The sequence below is a fragment of the Bos grunniens genome, chromosome 4 (assembly GCF_055505025.1).
Source record: "Bos grunniens cultivar Pamir isolate PY7600 chromosome 4, Bosgru_T2T1.0, whole genome shotgun sequence".
Classification (NCBI taxonomy): Eukaryota; Metazoa; Chordata; class Mammalia; order Artiodactyla; family Bovidae; genus Bos; species Bos grunniens.
In genome coordinates, this window is record NC_141168.1 from 62,197,922 (window position 1) to 62,219,762 (window position 21,841).

The following is a 21,841-nucleotide window of genomic DNA, read 5'->3' on the forward strand; positions in this document are numbered from 1 at the left end:
ATGAACTTTTTGGTCAAACAATGGTATGCCCAAATCATGTATCAAAGTTCGAAACCAGGAGATCTCTCTTCTATATGCTTGCCAATCTGTCACCACTGCTGCTGCTAAGTCGCTTCAGTCATGTCCGACTCTGCGACCACAGAGGCAGCAGCCCACCACTGAGCACTATGCAAAAGGCAGGCCCTGTTTCCACAGGAACCTGTTTCAACAACTGTATTCTTTCTCTGTATCACCACTCTCTTCCACCCTATGAGCTCTTCCTCCTCAATTTGTAAATGTGCTTGGTTCTTTCCCAAATCAAAAGACTCAACCCATCCTCAATCCACACTATTTGCCAGTATCTTACCTTTCTTCCACTGTCTAAAATTTTCACAAACATTGTGGGGTTGTTCTGGCTAACATGCCTGGCTTTAAATATTTAAAAAAACCTAAACAACAGAGACTGGAAACTCAGTCATTTGAAAATAGCAGGTAGATTTTTAAGGGCAGATAAAATGCTTTTTTGTTGTCATTCTGGGAAAATATTTAATTCATCATCTTTGTTAGGTAAATATAAAGAAGCATTCCCCTATTGTTCTTGTGGAGAACAGAACATTATTAACCCAAATCTCATATCTTTCTAGACCTAGAATTCTGTTGGCAATATAAACTGTTTTGTTTTTCTGGAGTATATTAACATCTCTGAGATGTTCTTTGTTTTTGTTTATGTAATGGGAGCACATAAGAGAACTCTTTTTGGTCCTGAATAAATTTAGAAGGACCAGTGTTGTAAAATGTTGCTTGCTATTGGGGGAGCTATGGGTATTCTTATTCAAGAGGCTAAGGAAGGAGATAAGTAATCAAGGCAATTGGATGCCTGCAGAAAGGACATAGAATCATTACCAGGAGGATTACCTGCACCTGATATTGAAGAGCAGCTGAAAAAAGAAACCAGACTCGTTCCAATATTCAGTGCTATATGTCTAATTGATGCAGAAAGTGCTAATATTGTATAAATTGTCCATATGGAAAGGCTGTGATTCTATGAATGAGAATATTTTCTCTACAATTGGAAGATATTCTTCTATCAACTATTCAACATTCTTGATCATACTTCTTTCAAGTATAACCTGGCACAGGAAATGGGGATTTAAGGTCCTGAGTGCTAACACTCCAATAAAAGTGGTGTCATGATATGGCTTCTATGCACCATTCAGTAAAATGAACCACCCCTTCTTGAAGGGAAAAATTTTCTTCCAGGACCAAGACAGAGAAAGTACAAGATGAGGCTGGGAATTTTATTTTGCTAAAAAGTAAGAATATGTTACTAGAAGGGTGGGGACATGCCAAAGCACATGGAATCCAGCTTCAAGTGGCTCCTGATAAGCAAATATGGCATAATTTGAGCATCAAAATTAAAGAAAACAACGACAACAACAAAAACTTTGACAATATTGATCATAACCAATTGAATAAAGTAGTAATCCATGAGCTCATACTGATATAAATAAGTGGACTGATATAAATAAGTCAAACATTGGATCATGAATAGCAAATTCACATAACCTCAAAATAATTCCTCATGAAAACCTGACTGATTACAAAGAGATGAAGAGTAACTTCACAGCTACTATCCAGGCAAACACTACCTTAATCAAGAGACCAAAGTAATGGGAAAAATGGAAATCATGTACCACATAATGGACACAGTAAGTACACTGTTTTACCTCTGTGATATAACTACTCAAGAGGTATGCTGCTGCTGCTAAGTCGCTTCAGTCGTGTCTGACTCCGTGCGACCCCATAGACGGCAGCCCACCAGGCTCCCCGGTCCCTGGGATTCTCCAGGCAAGAACACTGGAGTGGGTTGCCATTTCCTTCTCCAATGCATGAAAGTGAAAAGTGAAAGTGAAGTCGCTCAGTCGTGTCCTACTCTTAGTGACCCCATGGACTGCAGCCTACCAGGCTCCTCCATCCATGGGATTTTCCAGGCAAGAGTACTGGAGTGGGGTGCCATTGCCTTCTCCAACTCAAGAGGCATAACCTGAGCCTAATCATCAGGAAGTAGCAAATAAACCCAAACTGAGGAATAGTCTACACAATAACCAGCCTATAATCTTCAAAAGTATAAAGTCCTTAAAACCAAAGAAAGACAGACTATTTCAAACGGAAAGAAACTAAAGAGAAATGACAAATATGCGTGGTCCTGGGCTGGATGTTTTTTGCTGTAAAAGATATTAAAGCTTGAATGGGGTTTGATCATTACATGGGGGAACTTTATCAATGTGTTTCCTTATTTTGATGATTGTCTTGAGGTTATGTAAGAATCAACAAATAAAACAAAAATGGTTAATGTCATCCCATTTTATCCCCAGTGGCCAGTAAGGCCTGAATATTGTGTGAGAAAACAGTAGTGTGCACTCTTTGTTTCTAGTTCTTACCTCTCATTCAAGTTTTAACAACAGTAATTTTCCTTTTCTTTCATCTACTCCACTGTAACTGCTCACCAAGGACTTCAGTATAATCCTGGTTAACCAACCTTGTGCCACTTAGATCTGTGTGATCTTAGAAACTTTATTTCCCCTGTGCCTCAGTTCAGTCTAGTCTATCACATGGGAAAACAATTGTGGTTGAGATTTAAATACATATAAAATGCCTAAAATCACTCTTGGTACAGGTTAAGTGTTCAAAAATGCCAGCTACTGACTATTTCCATTGCAGAATTCTTGCCTATAATTCAGACCTATGTATTCAAATGCTCACTGGACATTTTCACCTGGATGTTGCATAGGCACCTGGAACAGAATGCCAACACCTAAACTCTGTACATAAGCACTTGTTCCCATTCTTCTCAGTCCATTTTCCTTATCCTCGTGAAAGCCTACACCAGAAACCTGACAACCACCCTTTATCCTTTCTTCGAAATTTTTCCCATTCAATGGATGACCGAACAGTGTTAGTTAATTTTCTTAATATCCTTTTATTTATTCCCCTCCTCTCCTTCCTTGTCACTCCATTAGTTCATCATCTCATTATCTCTCCTATGTTTTTGTCAGTTTGTTGAGTATTTGGGGAGGGAGGTGTTGTTTCTTTATTTTCTGAATGAGATGGAAAAACCCTCAAAGTGGAAGTATTTATGCAAGAGGTCTGGCAGGATAGGAGAGTCAGTCCATGTGCCAAGACATACAGATTCTGAAGTAGATTCAGAGATTCAGATTGAGGCCTTTTTCAGAAATAGGCAGTGAGGAGTTCAGCTTTGATCAGTCACCATGGTAATTTCCTAGAGTGAACTGAGTTGAAGGAGGCAGTGTGCCAGGAGCACTAAGGCCTCAGGCTTCAGCCCCCAGGCAGGCAATTATCTGGTATGGTCCTGGTCTCACTCCCACCCCTGACCCGAAAGTTCCCCTGCCCTCTTCTCAGCCTGAGAGTTATCTGGAAGGGTGGGCCCAAGACAAGTCTCCTGTCATCCACAAACATCTCGCCACTTTGACCACTTCGCCTGAGATGCCAACTCAAGTGTTGGGGCTAGGTCACCACTCAGAATGAAACCCCTCATTGTCTCTCCTTTTAATAACTGCAGTTTACCTAGATTTCCTGCTTATCCTTGACACTCTCCCATCACTGTTCTATTCTATCTCAAAAATAATCTTTCTAAAATGTGAATATGAGTAAGTCTACCTTCCTTTAATGAATTCACGCTATCTTTAACATAGAATAAAACACTTTAGTATAGCTTCCAGGGCCCTTCTCTCTCGCTTTATGCTTGCTCCTCTCCTTCTCCCTTCTACTGACTTAATCACAGAGTTCTGAACTAATCAGATACCCATAAGCACCACTAATTCACTCTGAGAACTCTGTTCAAATGCTATTCTCTCTGGACTGCTGTTGCACTTTATTTCTTGCTTAGCTAACTTTTGCACTTTTTTAAGACTGAGCTCACGCATAATCACCTACAGGAAGCTTTGTGTGCACCCTGCAGTGGGTTACATGCTTTCCCATCTTGTGCTTCTTTCATCACAAGGTTTCATAGCTACCTGAAGTCTTAAATGTCCTCTATTGTCCTAGTCACCCAGATTCTCTATTCCTGCATTACTCTGAAAACAACCTGAGTGCAGGCACTCTGGATGTGTGTGGTTGTGTGAGTCTCTTTAGCTCTTATGTTGCATTTCTAGGGCTTAGTACATTGATAGAAATGTAGAAAAGATTTTTAAAAGACTTTTGAGGAAGTAAATAGCACCAGCTGGATTAGTGACTTTCTTCCTAACTCTACATCATTTAGCAAATTGACAAATCATCATGCACTTAAAATATATTGACAAGTTAGTCAATATTTACTTTCTATTCTCAGTATCTGGCTTTCAATAAGTACTCAATAAACATTTTAAAATATACAAGTTTTTAATTAAGACATTGAACCAGATATTAAACCCTTCTTTAAATTATTTCTTTAAAAATGTATGCTTTTTCTACGCTTATAAGATATGGACTTTCTAGAGCCTTTAAGATGACAGCTACTTTTTAGTAGCTGACTTATTAAAGATAAAAATAATTATGTTTTTGTGATTTTTCAAGGATTCTTTTTCTACCATGTGAGGCATTGGCTTTGGAGCAATTCCCCACTCTCATTAGACCAATGAGTTATTTTCTGTATTTTTCCTGTAGCTTCATAATCATCTAAACTTCACATGGTACCAAAAAGTAACTAGGATACTTTATACCACAAGAGTTCATAAAACAGAAAACATAAAAACGATCGATAAATCCTAAAAATGAGTCTCTTAAAAGTATTTTATAAAAGCTCGGAGGAATATCTCCAGGAAAATACAGACCTAGCTTTTATAAAGTTCTAGGTTTCTAGCTTGGGTGTAAATCAAGCCTCAGTGGCTTTACTTTATGTGACTGAAACAGATATGGCTCAAAAATATTTGTTGTTTGTTTTATATATTTTCAGTGACTCTGGATTGGTATTATATCTAGCTTATAGGGCACACTAAAATAAAGTACTAAGTGTGGAATCACCAATGATTTCAACAATGGACCTATTTTTGGCATATCTCCTGGATGATAGACAAACATTTGACCAAAGATTTGGACATGACTGAGAAACTGAACAACCTTTATATCTAGGATTCTGTCATCATGCTTAGGAAGGATCAACTCCATGGGTTAGCTCTGTTGCCACTATAATAAAATCAGTCAGTTCTGCATCCTCAGTTGAATGAATTCCACTAAGAAATGACTGGGATGTAGTAGTAGAGCCCTAACATTTAGCTGCTAAGGCCCTGGGTGACTAGGATAATAGAGGACATTTAAGACCTCAGTAGGTTATTGTGAAAGTGGAGCTTACAGAAGAAAAAAAGTAGATGCTATTTTATCTAATGATTTTTGTCCGCTCTACAAGATCACCCAAAGGTGGAAAGCTGACCATGCTCCACAAAGGACATGTCCTAGAGAAATCAGAAGTCCATTGACTCTGGAGGGATTCTAGTCAGAGGTCACCACGTCAGACCTGTTTACATGGTCACTAGCCTGAAAATAGGCCTATAAGTCATGGATGTTACCTCTAGAGATATTTAATCTATTGAAACCATCAGAAGATAAAAAAAAAAAGCCCATTATTCTGTCCCACATTTAGGGAAAAAAAATCCGTAAATATCATCAATGGATAAGTTAGCTCATCTCTAAAGCTCCTTCCTAACTTACAGAGCTACTTCAGCCCAAAGTGCTCATGGTACCTTCCTAAGAATTTCTACATTTGGGTAGAAAGAATTAGATAGATTTAATTCTTGTGACTTTCAGTAATTTACTTTGAGACTCAAAGTAGGATTTATCAGTAAGGTAAAGCTCTTAATATAAATCTCATGGTTTCTGATTATAGAAACACCCAGTGGGTGGTAGCCTTCATTATTACTATATAATTAAATTTTTATTTCTTGAAATACTTTAGTAGTTCTCAAAGCCTCTTGAACAATGGGGAGTACTTATTGTCTACTTATTGAATACATCATCGAGTAATCATTTCCACTAAGTTTCTTAAGAAGCTTTGCCATTTATTTCAGATGGGAACCTGTTGACAAATAGATAAATGAATAACCAAAGGAACTACAGAAAGGAACACCATATTCCACATCAACCCAGAATAAAACAGACATGAAAATATAAAAAGATGCAAATAAAAATCCATGCATTTATTTTTAAACTATTTATTGAAATCTGTCTATATGCAAAGTGCTCTCGTTAATGTCCAGAGAGCAGAGAGGGTGCTCCTTTATGACTATACAGCCCAGTGACATTGCTAAGATAAATGGTCAAATATAAGACCTAAGAATACTATTTCTTCTTTGTTTCATGTCTCTTCTGCAATATGGATAAAATCAACTATGGAACAAGCTATGGTTTGTGCATTTTGCTGTTTAGAATAATTTCTAGCAGAGGTGATGACTATAATTTTTAAAGAATAATTGTGGCAAATTTGATAAAAAGTAACCACAGCAGAAGTCTGAATTGTACTATAATGAGACAGAATGCATGAGTTTTTGATCACAGGGCCTCGGACAATTCACATTTATGAACTTTCAGTTTTCTCTTCTGTAAAATATAAAAGATAGAACTGTGTCATTGTTTATCTTTTTTACATGGAGACATATGGGATTGAAGAGATATATAAGGTAAAAGGAAAAACAATACCCTGGTGACATAGATATTATTAACATGGGAGGAAATGAGGATTTAGGAAGATTAAGTATCTTGTGAAAGGTTATACAAGGGAGTGGCTGAGTTGTGCCAAGGTTCATAAACTCTTATTACCATTTTCATCTTGGAAATATATATGAAAAGGTAATTCTTGAGTTTGTTACTTTGCTCTCTTTACAGATTTTGTATAGCAGTTACCGTTTAATCCCTGGCTGTGGTATGTATACAACGGTTTTGACTTTTTTGTGCATGCTTGCTTGCTTGCTAAGTCGCTTCAGTCATGTCCGACTCTGTGCGACCCCATAGACGGCAGCCCACCAGGCTCCCCCATCTCTGGGATTCTCTAGGCAAGAACACTGGAGTGGGTTGCCATTTCCTTCTCCAATGCATGAAAGTGAAAAGTGAAAGGGAAGTCGCTTAGTCGTGTCCGAGTCTTAGTGACCCCATGGACTGCAGCCTACAAGACTCCTCCGTCCATGGGATTTTCTAGGCAAAAGTACTGGAGTGGGGTGCCATTGCCTTCTCCATTTTTGTGCATAAGAATTATCTAGTAAGCTTATTTAAAATGTGGGTTTTGGAATACACTTTACCTCCCACACTGATTCACTGTATCTGGTGTGGAACCCAGGAATCCACATTTTTAACAACTACTCCCCAGGTGATTCCATCACAGGTGATCCATAGATTAACTTTTGAGAAACACCTATTTCCATCACATGGAGGATTTTAGCAGAAAAGCAGGTATCTTTCTGTTTTTTTAGAATCCAGCATATTGACAGTGTCTAGGTCCTATCAAAATACCTAATTAAATATGTTACATAAAGCTGAAATGACCTCAAGTTCAGTATGATCCAATTTATCTTTAATTGGATGGATTTGAACTGAGCCCCCCAAATGATTTAATACATATAATTGTATGCATATACACAAGGTAGATGCTTTCTGTGGTAGAAGAACAAAAAGTATTATTAATTGCTGATTTTTCAGCTAGATTTGATATTAAAATTCTTAAGGGAAATTTATTGTATCAATTTAGTAGATCAAAAAGGAAGAGTGATATCTCTGGATTAGATTTTTAAGAAGCATGTAAATTTAATTCTGTGAAACACAGCAAAACAGAACTTTGAGGCCTTGAGGTAATGTTTCCACAAATCTTTGCCTAGTCCATTCTTTAGAAATTATACAGGAAGGTGCTCTATCGATGCTTTTGTAAATCTTCTCTTCTGTCTCCTCATTAAATTGACTTTAGCCTAAATTGATCTGCTTAGCATACAGTGGTTGACTTTATACCTGAAGGCATCTAATCACCCTCTGTCTAATCCAGAACTGGTAATAGATCAATGGACAAACAAATTCAAGATTATTTACAGGTTACTGAAATTCCCTGCAATCCTTTGTCAGGATAAACATCAAAGGGCTAGCAATTTTTCTGTTTGCTTGTTTTTACTGTCATAAGACAAAATATTTATGGTATTCTAAGAATGTGTAAGAAGAATATTAATTTCAAAGTCAAAAGAAGAGGCCAGTCTTGGAGCTATTCTACCCAGACCAAAGGTTTTGGATATTTCAGATGTAGTGTCTGTGTGGTCAGAAAACTAACCATTTTCCCAGAAAGCCTACTTACTGTCATTTGCACCGTGTGGATTGTTGCATGAATGATGAGACCATTAAGATGCCACACTCCAGAATGTAGTAGGTAGACATTTTTTTCTGGAGAGAAAAAAAGAAAACTACTAATGTGTATCAGTGTCCATCTAGAGTCTTAATAGACTCCAGGTTAATAAGGACCTTCAAGACTACCTAGTTTAATCGTTCACCTAATTATGGGCCTCTGTAGTCTGTTTGACTGTTGTTTTTAAACATGTGACCACTTTGGAGTCTTTGGCTTATAGTTAAAAAAGCAAATGGCTGGACTTCAATTTTGTTTTTAAAAAGAATAGTATTTATTGTAGGAAAAGTCTGGAGAAGATGTTTCCCTACACCAATATGTCAGCTAATTACCACCTCGCCTTTAATGCTACTTACAAGAAACACATTTCTTCTATAAATGTAAAGAATTTATTAAAAATCATAGCAATATTGATTTAAATAAAATTAACCATAAAGAAAAGTAGAAATAATTCACCATTAATGAACACCTGATGGTACTAGTCTCTGTGATAGTGCTTTATATGTAATCCTTTCAAAGATGTTATGAGAGCATATATGTTACCATATGTTACCATATCTTACAAATGACATGGGTTTAAAAAGTACTAAACTAAAGGGTTTAGAAAGTACTAAACAACTTACCCAATTTCATATAACCAGTAAGTGGCAGAACAAGCTTCTACCTTGTCTGCCTGACTTGGAAGCCCATGATTTTTCTCACAGAGCCATTTGCTCTTCTCATTCATAATTTCCAGAAAAATCATCTGCGGAAAAATCACAGCAATTATAGTTCTCACTTTTCCTCTATCCCACCTCTGACATCTGCCCCAGCATTGTGGAGAATCATAATATGGAATAGAAAAACGTGGGCCTGGTAATCAGATCACATCTCCACTTTCTGTGTAACTTCGAAAGGTATCTTCTTTTGAAATTCAGTTTATTCATCTGTAAAGTGGGTATAAAATAATCAGCCTCAGTAGCACTTTCTAAGTATTGCCTTCCTCTTCCTTCAATCAAGAAGGAAAGAAGAGTGGGAGTAGGGTAAAGATACTGAAGCAGGAGAAAATTTTATCTTCTCTCCACCTATTGTATCATATGTACCACTGTGACCAGTCCAAAATAGATGCCTTAGGACAATCTGCTGAAATAGTTGGACTGGAGACATTACAAACTATTGAAAGACAGATTAATGATAGTCATGAAGGAAACAACTCTGTAGTTCTGGTTTATTCAGTCCGTTCAGTTCAGTCACTCAGTCGTGTCTGACTCTATGCTACCCCATAGACTGCAGCACGCCAGGCCTTCCTGTCCATCACCAACTTCCAGAGTTAAGCAAACTCATGTCCATTGAGTTGGTGATGCCATCCAACCATCTCATCCTCTGTCATGCCCTTCTCTTCTCGCCTTCAATCTTTCCCAGCATCAGGGTCTTTTCCAATAAGTCAGCTCTTCACATCAGGTAGCCGAAGTATTGGGGTTTCAACATCAACATCAGTGATTTCAATGAACATTCAGGACTGATTTCCTTTAGGATGAACTGGTTGGATCTCCTTGCAGTCCAGGGGACTCTCAAGAGTCTTCTCCAACACCACAGTTCAAAAGCATCAATCCTTCAGCACTCAGCTTTCTTTATAGTCCAATGCTCACACCCATATATGACTACTGGAAAAACCATAGCGTTGACTAGATGGACCTTTGTTGGAAAAATAATGTCTCTACTTTTTAATATGCTGTCTAGGTTGGTCATAACTTTTCTTCCAAGGAGTAAGTGTCTTTTAGTTTCATGGCTGCAGTCACCATCTGCAGTGATTTTGGAGCCCCAGAAAATAAAGTCTGCCACTGTTTCCACTGTTTCTCCACCTATTTCCCATGAAGTGATGGGATGGGATGCCATGATCTTTGTTTTCTGAATGTTGACTTTCAGCCAACATTTTAACTCTCCTCTTTCATTTTCATCAAGAGGCTCTTTGGTTCTTCTTCACTTTCTACCATAACGGTGTTGTCATCTGCATATCTAAGGTTATTGATATTTCTCCTGGCAATCTTCAGTCCAGCTTGTGCTTCATCCAGCCCAGAATTTCTCATGATTTACTCTGCATATAAGTTAAATAAGCAGGATGACAATATACAGCCCTGACGTACTCTTTTTCCTATTTGGAACCAGTTCCTATTTGAAACCAGTCCATGTCCAGTTCTAACTGTTGCTTCCTGACCTACATACAGATTTCTCAAGAGGTAGATCAGGTGGTCTGGTATTCCCATCTGTTTCAGAATTTTCCACAGTTGATTGTGATCCACACAGTCAAGGCTTTGGCATAGTTAATAAAGCAGAAATATATGTTTTTCTGGACCTCTCTTGCTTTTTCCATGATGCAACAGATGTTGGCCTTTGATCTCTGGTTCTTCTGACTTTTCTAAAACCAGCTTGAACAGCTGGAAGTTCACGGTTCATGTATTACTAAAGTCTGGCTTGGAGAATTTTGAGCATTACTTTACTAGCGTGTGAGATAAGTGCAATTGTGCAGTAGTTTGAGCATTCTTTGGCATTGCTTTTATTAGGGATTAGAATGAAAACTGACCTTTTCCAGTCCTGTGGCCACTGCTGAGTTTTCCAAATTTGCTGGCATATTGAGTGCAGCACTTTCACAGCATCATCTTACAGAATTTGAAATAGCTCAACTGAAATTCCATCACCTCCACTAGCTTTGTTCATAGTGATGCTTCCTAAGGCCCACTTGATTTCACATTCTAGGATGTCTGGCTCTAGGTGAGTGATCACACCATCTTGATTATCTGGGTCATGAAGAACTTTTTTGTACAGTTCTATGTATTCCTGCCACCTCTTCTTAATATCTTCTGCTTCTGTTAGGTCCATACCATTTCTGTCCTTTATCGAGCCCATCTTTGCATGAAATGTTCCTTAGTATCTCTAATTTTCTTGAAGAGATCGCTAGTCTTTCTCATTCTATTGTTTTCCTCTATTTCTTTGCACTGATCACCGAGGGAGGCTTTCTTATCTCTTCTTGCTATTCTTTTGGAACTCTGCATTCAAATGGGTATATCTTTCCTTTTCTCCTTTGCTATTTGCTTCTCTACTTTTCACAGCTATTTGTAAGGCCTCCTCAGAGGGCCATTTTGCTTTTTTGCATTTCTTTTTCTTGGGGATGGTCTTGCTCCATATCTCCTGTACAATGTCATGAACCTGTGTCCATAGTTCATCAGGCACTCCGTCTATCAGATCTAGTCCCTTAAATCCATTTCTCACTTCCACTGTATAATCGTAAGGGATTTGATTTAGGTCATACCTGAATGGTCTAGTGGTTTTCCCTACTTTCTTCAATTTAAGTCTGAATTTGGCAATAAGCAGTTCATGATCTGAGCCACAGTCAGCTCCCGGTCTTGTTTTTGCTGACTGTATAGAGCTTGTCCATCTTTGGCTGCAAAGAATATAATCAATCTGATTTTGGTGTTGACCATCTGGTGATGTCCATGTGTAGAGTCTTCTCTTGTGTTGTTGGAAGAGGGTGTTTGCTATGACCAGTGCCTTCTCTTGGCAGAACTCTATTAGCCTTTGCTCTGCTTCCTTCTGTATTCCAAGGCCAAATTTCCCTGTTACTCTAGGTGTTTCTTGACTTCCTTCTTTTGCATTCCAGTTCCCTGTAATAAAAAGGACATTTTTTTGGTAGTTCTGGTTATGCAGCTGTTAATTTAAATCACATCTAATATTCCTGGACATTAATTTTGCAGAAACACATTCTCATAATTCAACCAGTATCCTATGTTGCTAATCTTCAGGGGAATATTCTAGACTTGAACATATTTTAATGAGAGGATTCTTGGCTTAAGAACAACTTGATTGAATATTAACAATGCATTTTTATTGCATCTTTAATTCCAAGGACATAAACATATTTTTAATATAATCATACCATTAAGCATATATGTACTCAATTATTTTGAATAGGTTAAGTGAGGTTGTTCCCACCACCCTTTTATTGCATAATCTTATACTGTATTAAATGGCACCCTACTCCAGTACTCTTGCCTGGAAAATCCCATGGATGGAGGAACCTGGTAGGCTGTAGTCCATGGGGTCGCTAAGAGTCGGACACGACTGAGTGACTTCACTTTCACTTTTTCACTTTCATGCATTGAAGAAGGAAATGGCAACCCACTCCAGTTTTCTTGCCTGGAGAATCCCAGGGGCAGGAGAGCCAGGTGGGCTGACGTCTATGGGGTCACGCAGAGTCGGACACGACTAAAGTGACTTAGCAGTAGCAGCAGCATACTGTATTAACACACTTGTATATGTTTCCACCATTGTTCTATACCTTTAGTTCTAGAGTATTTCACCTTTAAAACAATTTTTTAAAATTATGTGCTCCATTGTTTGTTTCTGCTTAGCTGATTATTAAATTGACTTTTCTCTAATTTTTATTGAAGACAGAAATAATCTTTTTGTGCTATTAGTTTTAGTTTCATCTAGACTTCTAAAGATCAACACATTTGTCATGTTTACAGTTGAATGTCAAGACCAGCTGTGAATTAAGCAGAGACAATGGCTTGTGTGGCTTAGATGACATTTCCATTTTGGAGAGTGATCCTGATTTGAGGGAAGTCAGGGGTATTTAGCTCTAGATTTCAGGTGATGTGTATCATAGTCATGGTTCTGCCTCTAAGTCTGTGTCCTTTTGCTTTGTCAGATCAGATCAGTCGCTCAGTCATGTCCGACTCTTTGAGACCCCATGAATTGCAGCACGCCAGGCCTCTCTGTCCATCACCAACTCCGGGAGTTAACTGAGACTCACGTCCAACAAGTTAGTGATGCCATCCAGCCATCTCATCCTCTGTTGTCCCCTTCTCCTCCTGCCTCCAATCCCTCCCAGCATCAGTCTTTTCCAATGAGTCAACTCTTCGAATCAGGTGGCCAAAGGACTGGAGTTTCAGCTTCAGCATCATTCCTTCCAAAGAAATCCTAGGGCTGATCTCCTTCAGAATGGACTGGTTGGATCTCCTTGCAGTCCAAGGGACTCTCAAGAGTCTTCTCCAACACCACAGCTCAAAAGCATCAATTCTTTGATGCTCAGCCTTCTTCACAGCCCAACTCTCACATCCATACATGACCACAGGAAAAACCATAGCCTTGACTAGATGAACCTTTGTTGGCAAAGTAATGTCTCTGCTTTTGAATATGCTATCCAGGTTGGTCATAACTTTTCTTCCAAGGAGTAAGCGTCTTTTAATTTCATGGCTGCAGTCACCATCTGTAGTGATTTTGGAGCCCCCAAAAATAAAGTCTGACATTGTTTCCACTCTTTCCCCATCTATTTCCCATGAAGTGGTGGGACTGGATGCCATGATCTTCGTTTTCTGAATGTTGAGCTTTAAGTCAACTTTTTCACTCTCCACTTTCACTTTCATCAAGAGGCTTTTTAGTTCCTCTTCATTTTCTGCCATAAGGGTGGTGTCATCTGCATATCTGAGGTTATTGATATTTCTCCCAGCAATCTTGATTCCAGCTTGTGTTTCTTCCAGTCCAGCGTTTCTCATGATGTACTCTGCATATAAGTTAAATAAACAGGGTGACAATATACAGCCTTGACGAACTCCTTTTCCTATTTGGAACCAGTCTGTTGTTCCATGTCCAGTTCTAACTGTTGCTTCCTGACCTGCATACAAATTTCTCAAGAGGCAGATCAGGTGGTCTGGTATTCCCATCTCTTTCAGAATTTTCCACAGTTTATTGTGATCCACACAGTCAAAGGCTTTGGCATAGTCAATAAAGCAGAAATAGATGTTTTTCTGGAACTCTCTTGCTTTTTCTATGATCCAGCGGATGTTGACAATTTGATCTCTGGTTCCTCTGCCTTTTCTAAAACCAGCTTGAACATCAGGAAGTTCACGGTTTACATATTGCTGAAGCCTGGCTTGGAGAATTTTGAGCATAACTTTACTAGCGTGTGAGATGAATGCAATTGTGCAGTAGTTTAAGCATTCTTTGGCATTGCCTTTCTTTGGGATTGGAATGCAAACTGACCTTTTCCAGTCCTGTGGCCACTGCTGAGTTTTCCAAATTTGCTGGCATATTGAGTGCTGCACTTTCACAGCATCATCTTTCAGGATTTGGAATAGCTCAACTGGAATTCCATCACTTCCACTAGCTTTGTTTGTAGTGATGCTTTCTAAGGCCCACTTGACTTCATGTTCCAGGATGTCTGGCTCTAGGTGAGTGATCACACCATTGTGATTATCTGGGTCATGAAGATCTTTTTTGTACAGTTCTTCTGTGTATTCTTGCCACCTCTTCTTAATATCTTCTGCTTCTGTTAGGTCCGTACAATTTCTGTCCCTTATCGAGCTCATCTTTGCATGAAATGTTCCTTTGGTATCTCTGATTTTCTTGAAGAGATCCCTAGTCTTTCCTATTCTGTTGTTTTCCTCTATTTCTTTGCATTGATCACTGAAGATGGCTTTCTTATCTCATCTTGCTATTCTTTGGAACTCTGCATTCAGATGCTCATATCTTTCCTTTTCTCCTTTGCTTTTCGCTTCTCTTCTTTTCACAGCTATTTGTAAGGCCTCCCCAGACAACCATTTTGCTTTTTTGCATTTCTTTCCATGGGAATGGTCTTGATCCCTGTCTCCTGTACAATGTCACGAACCTCATTCCATAGTTCATCAGGCACTCTATCTATCAGACCTAAGCCCTTAAATCTATTTCTCATTTCCACTGTATAATCATAAGGGATTTGATTTAGGTCATACCTGAATGGTCTAGTGGTTTTCCCTACTTTTTTCAATTTAAGTCTGAATTTCCTTTGTAGGGACACACAATTATTATGAAACTGAAAGTTTGGGTTGGAAGAGCTCTTAGTTCCCTCTACCTGGAAAGTCTAAGAGTTTATGTTTGTTTGTTTGTTTTTTAATGAATTCATGCAACTCTTTAACATCAGTAAGTCACCATGGCCACTATACATTTCTTATACAATATGTGCAGCCTCTGTCAGGCACTCTTAGACATAGATGGATCTGGCATAATTTTTAAATATTCTACCTTACCAGCACCTTGTTGTATTTGGGTAAGGCTGATTCCCCCTAGATGAGAAGCAGATCTTATGTGGGTAGGTCAGAATGATTTGTAAAAGTCCTCACTAGTTTCTTTCGAATCCCTTATCAGTTGCTTTCTGTCCCTTGTTTATTCTTATTCTTCCTTAAGAGATGTGACTTCACACTTAGTGCCTCATTCAGGGCAGTGATTCCATCCATGGACAATTTTAGGGAATAAGTCAAGGTCCTCTCTCTTTTCTACATGCAGGGAGCATTAGACTGAGACGAACCTCTAAAGAAATCTCTCAGAGAACAGACAACCATTCCTTACACATTTATAGTAATAATACTTCTAGGTCCCTGTCACACATTATTTATGGTTGCTCTTAAATTTCTAATATGCATTATTCTACATTGAAAAGGCACCAGCATATCCAGAATAATAGGCCCTTTGTTATTTTTTCATTAACTTCCTTACTCCCCCTCAATCAATTATAAAATCTGTCTCTACTGATGTTTTTTAACACTTCCTACTTTAGTATTAACAGTAAATTTATTTACCATGTTGTTTACCTGTTCTGTTTTCCTTAATAAGCATCTAAATTATTGGACTCAAACCGCACTTGCAACACCCGATCATAACAATCCCCCAACAATGAGTCTTCATTTATCATTGTCTTTGACTTTTAATCCTTGAGACTTTTAAAAAATCCTACAGAGCTGTGTTCTTAGTTAACATTTCTTGACTGCATTCTTGAAGTAAAATATTTTATGAGACTAATTTTTTGCATCCAGTTGCATTTATGTAAAAATCAAAAGGCAGATTGGCTAAGAGTAAACTCAGCCTGCTTATTCCCCATTAATTTGTGATATTCTTAGTTCATACATTTTTTTAAATTTCTTTTTTTTTTTTTCAATTGCTTTGCTCAAATTCTGGGATATTATTTTTAGGACCCTTCTCTCAGGAAACTCTTGATTATTTGCAGATTGATAAGTAAATATTCAGGAAAATCATGCATCTTCTTTATATTCCTTTCTAGGTTGTTTTTAGTCATATCTGACTCATTTTTACTGATGATACAGAGTGGGAGATAAAAGAAGGTTGTCAGTTCCTTGAGGACTAAAACTGTCATCCATTCATATTCCTTACAGAGGTTTAAATGGCAGGTATTTAGTTAGTATTTCCTATAACTCTCAGTAGGCTGTAAGCTCTGTTGGCCTGGAGATCACTTGTACACATTGGCCCCAACAAGGACTACCATATGTTGGTTGGCTTTCCCTCTCTCTTTTGTTTTTAATTTGTTTATTTTTTTACATAAACATACATTTGTTTAATTTTTTTCACTGATGTATAGTTTATTTTCTGTGAAATGCACTGATCTTAGGTATACAGTTTGATAATTTCTGACCAATGTATACACACATAACCCACATCCTACCAAACTACAGAACATTGTCTTTATCTTAAATTTCCTTATGTCTCCTCCCAGTCAAAACCTCCCTCTCTTTTTTTAAGCATGTCCTAGTTTTGCCTGTTACAGAACTTCAAGCAGTAGGAGCTCTTGTGTTCAACAGATTTTACCAGTTTTTGTGGTTTGTCCGTGTAGCTCATCCAGCAGTATTTTGTTTCATATTGTTAATGGGCATTGAGTATATCATAATTTCAAATCCATTCTCCTGTTGTTGTGGAATTAGTATAAATTTGAAACAATTAGCATTCTCTACAGTTTGTAGTTCTTGTGAATTAAGCTGCTATGAACATTCCTATACAAGTCATCTGTGTGTGTATGTGTATGTGTATCTGTTTTTGTTTCTCTTAAGCAGGTACCTAGAAGTGGTGTTGCCAAGAGGTAAGCGTATGTTTATGAAAAACTGCCAGTTGATTCCTCAAATGAGTACTATGTTATGCTCTCACTAGCAACGTGTGAGAGTTTCAGTTCCTCCAAATCCTTGCCCACAGTTGGCATTCTCAGTCTCAATTGTATCCTATTGGGGATGTACAATAGGACAGCCACTTGGTAAAACAATTTGATGATTCAGCAAAATGTTAAACATAGTGTTGATGTAGGATCCAACAGTCCTCCTCCTCGGTACACACCTAAGAAAAATGAAAACATGTGTTCTCACAGAAGTTTGTACAGGTTCAATCATGGCAGCATTATTTATTTTATTTTTATTGAAGTATCATTGATTTACAATGTGTCAGGTATACAGCAAAGTGATACATATATATATATATATATATATACATTTTCCATTATAGCTTATTACAAGATACTGAATATAGTTCCCTGTGCTAGATAGTTGGTCCTTGTCATTTATCTATTTTATGTGTATAACTTGTATTTTATGTATATAACTGTGTATCTGTTCATCTCAAATTCCTAATTTATCCCCCCCTTCCCCTTTTGGTGACTATAAGTTTGTTTTCTATGTCTGTGAACCTATTTGTCTTTTGTAAATAGGTTATTTGTATCCTTCTTTTATTGTGGTATATATATATTAGATTATATATATTAGACTATATATATTTAGATTGTGGCATATATATACACACATATATGTCACACCTTCTTTATTCATTCATCTGTCGATGGACATTTACGTTGCTTCCATGTCTTTCCTGTTGCATATAGTGCTGCTATGAAGACTGAGGGGTGTGTGTGTGTGTGTGTGTGTGTGTTTTACTTTGAATTTTTGTCTTTTCTGGATATATGTCCGGGAGTTGGATTGTTAGATCATAATGGTAGCTCCATTTTTAGATTTTTAAGGAATGTCCATACTGTTATCCACAGTGGCTGCACCAATTTACATCTGCACCAGCAGTGTAGGAGGGTTCTCTTTTCTCCACACCTTCTCCAGCATCTGTGGACATTTTGATGATGGACATTCTGACCAGTGTGAGGTGATACTTCATTGTAGTTTTGAGAACATCATTACTCATAATAACCAGAATAGAAAATGGTTCAATGTTTATCAACTAATAAATGGATAGATTAAAAATGAAGCATATTCATACAATGGAATATTAGCAACAAAAAGTAATGAAGCATTGATATATATTACAATATGGATGAATCTTTAAATCAATGTGCAAAGTAAAAGAAACCAGTCACATGGCTACATAGTGCATGATTCCATTTATATAAAATGTCCAAAACAGGAAAATGTAGATAGAAAGTAGATTTACAGTTTTCTGTGGCTTGGGGGATTGGAGAAGGAAATGGCAACCCACTCCAGTGTTCTTGCCTGGAAAATCCCAGGGACTGGGGAGCCTGGTGGGCTGCCGTCTATGGGGTCGCACAGAGTCGGACACGACTGACGCGACTTAGCAGCAGCAGCAGCAGCATGGCTTGAGGGGCAGGGAGGGGAAAAAGGAGAAATGAGGAGAAAGACATGTTATGGGATTTCTATTGGAGGGGACAAAATGTTCTAAAATTGAAAGTGGTGATGGTTGTATAGACCTGTGACTATACTAAAAAAACGTTGAATTGTACACTTATGGGTGAATTGTGTGCTGTGTGAATTGTATCTCAACAAAACTGGTTTGTTTTTTTTCCCAAAATAACTTAATGCAGAGGGCATATAAGTACAAAGGCCCTGAGGCAGAGAGTGGTTGGTGTAAATGAGGAGCAACCAGAAGCTCTGTGTTACTTGAATGGAGTGAACACAGCAGAGAAAGTAGTGAGAGATGAGGTTGGAGAGGTAGGTAGGGGCCAGGATATGTAGGGCTGTGTAGCCCATGAGGAGTGTAGAGTCTATTATGAATGTTGTAGGAGGCCCCTGGAGGATGGAGATGGAGAATTAGGGTGATCTGATGGGTATAATAAGAACTCACTCTGCTTCCCTGGTGGCTCAGATGATAAAGAATCCTCCTGCAAGAGACCTGGGTTTCATTCCTGGGTTGGGAAGATCCCCTGGAGAAGACAATCGTGATCCACTCCAGTATTCTTGCCTGGAGAATTCCATGGAGGGAGGATCTTGGCAGGCTATAGTCCATGGGGTCACAAAGAGTTGGACATGACTGAGCAACTTTCACTTTCTGCTATCTGTGTGGGGTGGGAACTACAGAATGGGAACAGGGAGAACAATTAGGAAACTGGCAGGAGTCTGAATGAGAAATGGTTGTGGGTGGAACCAGAATGAAAGCTGCAGTGGTCATGAAAAGTGGATGTATTAATATTTTGAAGTCAGAACTTCTTGGCACAGGAGATATTTGATGTAAGGGAAAGAAAACTATTAAGGAAAAAAAAAGTTTGTATTTGGATGTGCATTCCACTCCGTAATAAAGCAAAAGCTGACTTCGTTATTTTAGTTTGTTCTAAAGACACAAGAACAGTTTCCCAGGTGGTGCAATGGGAAAGAATCTACGTGCAATGCAGGAGATGTGGCAGAAGCCATGGGTTCGAACCCTGGGTGGGGAAGTCCCCTGGAGTAGGAAATGGCAACCCACTCTACTCTAGTATTCTTGCCCGAAAAATCCCACGGACAGAGGAACCTGGTGGGCTACAATCCATGGGGTTGCAAAGAGTAGGACACATCTGAGCACACAAACATAACATTTTATTTGGAAGTGAAAACAATATGGTCACATTTTTGTCTCTGCAAGCTCATATTTTATTCATTGGATAGGCATATCCAAATAAACTCAGAGAATGTTCTTAATATTGTTGATATAAGAAGCAAATTATCCATAAAGTTCAAACATATATTTTACATACATGGTAATGACCTAAGAGAGAGAGAGAGAGAATGTTCTCTGGAAACATATTTCCCTGTGAAAATTTCATGTTGTAGTTCTGAACTGAATGTTTGCAATTGATCATTATATTTTCTTTTTTCTTAGCTTTGAGGTAATTGTTTAAACATTGGGAGGTCTTTCTGTTGGATGATTTTTGTGCAGCCATTTTTACCTTCTCACATGGCTTCTTCTTATGTCTGAGTACTATTTAAATTAAGTACTATTTAAATTAAATGCTCGTTTTCTTTATGTAGTCATTGCATAGTTGGTGTCTTTGCAGCAATGGATTTATTTTCTAAGTAGCATTTTGAACTACAATGCACATGTGGAAAAGTGTCAGCAACATTCAAATTTTGTATTTGAAGTGATCATTTATATGCACACTGCACCTTGCGTGTATAGTTGTGAAACCAGGAGAAGATAAATAGTTCACTAGCCACAAAATGCATCAAGTGCATTGTTGACTGCAAAGATTATAGTGAGCTATAAGCCTGTTCATTTGTATTTCCATTAGGATCCACTGAATTGCATAATTATGCTATTGTTGTTGAGTGGTGACCTACAGTAAAGGTGCCTGTGGTTATTGCCTAAGATTCTTATTAAGATAAACAAAGGCCTTAAATATTCCAAATAAATTATTCATCCTGAGACTTTAGTGTTGCAGGTTTGTAGGCATTTCAGAAAATTCTTTTTAGGTTAACCCTAGCTTCATCTTTCTCATTTCTTAAGTCCCTCGTGGGGAGATGAGGAATCCTTCCAGTAGGGTCTCTTTTCTGATTTTAATGATAGCAAAGGGTGCTCTAATTCCCAGAAGTAGGTGATATTATTGACTACTATTCTCATTCATAAGACACTTTGGGAAGCCAATGATCTGGCCCTTATTCATTCATGGTGGGTACTGCAATCAATCATGCAGTATGGCTGACATTAATGCTGCCTGCCATCAAGTCTCCTGGGCTCCTTTCTCCATCTCTATTTTTATTTCCACGATGGGAACACTCTCCAAGGATGAGGAGAGTGTGGTGGTGGATTGTGACTCCCAGAGTGTTGAAGCAAGAGTTGAAAGTGCTCTGCTTTTGATTCATGGATAACAAGGTTGAGGACAGTTCTTACTGCCCGCAAAGAATTTTAACTGGAGTTAGATGTTAGCAGGCTGAATCAGTAGAGAAGGCAAGTGCCAGGCATTTGGAGGTACATACTAAATAAAGGGAAGAGAAACCCCAGGAAAGGGAGAAGGTGTAAAGACAAAGGGGGCAATTGCTCTTTTCTGTACCAAGGAAACATGCCATGCTTCCTGCACATGGCAGGGGGCTGCAGATCAACCATCAAAGACATAAATAAAATTCTAGCAAGCTTCCTGATGCAAGCAGTACTCCATAAATATTCACAACATGAACAGCATTTATTATTATTGTGTTATTCAATCTGATTTTTCCTCATAATGGAGATAGCTTGTATTTTTTAAAGTGCATTCATAGTGACCAGTGTTTTACAATTGGAATCAGCAACCTAGGGTGCAAGCTGATCAGTTTACCTCACTGAAAAGCAGTTAGAAATAATCCACACAAGCATCTAGCCCTGCCTCAATTTAGACCCTGCTCATTTCCTGGTCATACAGCTTATAATCATTAAGTTACAAGCATATATGTCAGAACTACTGTGAAAGTAAGTCCTTAAGCAGGTACTATAGATGCCTATCAATCAAATGTGAGTGTAAAGAATAGTTGCATA

The 21,841-nt window shown here is 38.2% G+C and overlaps 1 long non-coding RNA gene across 5 annotated transcripts in view; it reads left to right on the plus strand.

The window, feature by feature from the left end:
• LOC147374245 (uncharacterized) overlaps positions 1-21,841 on the plus strand; it is a 305,158-nt gene that overhangs the window by 140,081 nt on the left and 143,236 nt on the right. For 2 of the 5 annotated variants that reach the window (XR_015162542.1, XR_015162539.1), the window contains exon 2: positions 6,853-6,889. The exons of the other annotated variants lie outside the window; for them this stretch is intronic. This is a non-coding gene — a long non-coding RNA (uncharacterized LOC147374245). The remainder of the gene's footprint in view (positions 1-6,852; positions 6,890-21,841) is intronic. 5 annotated transcript variants of the gene reach the window in all.